Source organism: Talpa europaea, assembly GCF_964194135.1.
Source record: "Talpa europaea genome assembly, chromosome: 13".
NCBI classification, from domain to species: Eukaryota; Metazoa; Chordata; class Mammalia; order Eulipotyphla; family Talpidae; genus Talpa; species Talpa europaea.
The window spans coordinates 82,767,061-82,768,600 of NC_140080.1; the positions used below are offsets into that span (position 1 = coordinate 82,767,061).

The window sequence follows — 1,540 nt, forward strand, 5'->3', positions numbered from 1 at the left end:
GCAACAATTTTGGTAGAGAGATAAATTCCCGTTAAAATGCTTAGAAGGGGGGCCTCCCTGGTGGTGCAGGGGCTAAAGTCTCAGCACTTTCAAGCTATCACAAGGCGCTATGGCAGGAGTTTGATCCATGCCAGGGAGCTGATCCACATGGTGCAGCAGACCTCTCCTGTCTCATCCACTGCTCCCCTCAGCAGTGTATTTCAGTCAGTCTGCCTGTTCTGTTCCCTACCCTGTCTCTCGTGAATCCTCTCACCCCCTGCACCTCAGTTCTTGTATGTATAAATAAGTAAAAAAAAAAATGCCTGGGAGATAGACTACTTGCCAGCCTAGAAAGACCAGAGAGAGAGAGCTGCGAATATGCTGGTGGCCAGCAGCTCACAAGACATGGCCACCCACTCTAGCCCCCGGAACCCATACTGGCCTCAGCCCTTGAAGCTGGACAACTTTGTGCTAATGACTATTCCACCTGGCATCTCCTGACTGGCCTCTTCGTCACCTCTGGGGTCTTAGTTATGACCATGTGGCTGCTGTCAGGTTGTGCTGTAGTCATCCCACTGGGCACTTGGCAGCAACTGTCCCATCGTGATTTGTGGTGTGCGGGTTCATCCACATGTTGACTGAGGACCTTCTTGGAGTCCATGCTTTCTTGTCCTAATTCTGGAAATACTCCGGGGAGAGAGCTGATACCTCCTGGACAACTTCATGATATGCATGGGGTCCTTCAGGGCCTGCCTGTGGGTGGTGGTCGCCTTTCTTCCCTGGCACCCTCTCCACTTTGTCCTACAGCTTGTGGTCCCTGTGGGTCAGGTATCCAGGGATGAACTCTTTTCCCTGATGGCTCATCATGACAAGTTCCAGCATGGGGAGCTGGGCCACCTGCTCTACATCTGGTTTTACTTTGTTTTCTTGGAAGCCCCAAGGCTGGTGGTGATGGGGGTCCTTGTACTCCATTCAGGGAAGCAGCTCACTGTGCCCACAGCATGCTGAAACCAAGGCCACAAAAGTCAGAAACAAACAGAACTGATGGGCAATAGCCTGGACTTGCATGCTGGCTGATGAGGATTCTCTGACTTCCGGAAGAGTCCTCTCCCATTCCCACAGGTTGGAGGGAAAAGCAAACTGATCTGTCAAAACTCAGGTTGATGGGTGAATATGAAAAAGGTCCAAGGTGAGGGAAGAAAGGAGCTATGTGGAGCTACTGCCAGGAGCCAAGGGCACAAAGGTACAAAAGAACCTAGCAGGTCTGTGATGGTGGAAGTCAGAAAAAATTTTTTTTTCAAGCAAGAGCACAACTTTATTTTCACCTCCAGTGAACCACAATTGACAACAATTGATACTGTGCAGTTCAACCTTTTATTTTAATTAAATCAGAATATGCACAACACATGGCAGTGCTGGCATCTAGACTAATACAATAAGCATTGACTAAAGCTTGAGGTTCAATCTTTACATTTAGCAAGTTTAAATCTATTCTTATGTGATTTTTGAGAACTTATTTATTAGCTGAAAATATTGTTTGCTGATACAATTTGCTCAAATG

The 1,540-nt window shown here is 47.7% G+C and overlaps 1 pseudogene across 1 annotated transcript; it reads left to right on the plus strand.

Annotated features, from left to right (window-relative positions):
* The first annotated feature begins 384 nt into the window (after positions 1–384).
* LOC311183368 (3-beta-hydroxysteroid-Delta(8),Delta(7)-isomerase-like) lies at positions 385–987 on the plus strand (annotated as a pseudogene). Its single transcript has one exon. The product of its transcript is annotated as a 3-beta-hydroxysteroid-Delta(8),Delta(7)-isomerase-like (transcript).
* The last annotated feature ends 553 nt before the right edge of the window (positions 988–1,540 follow it).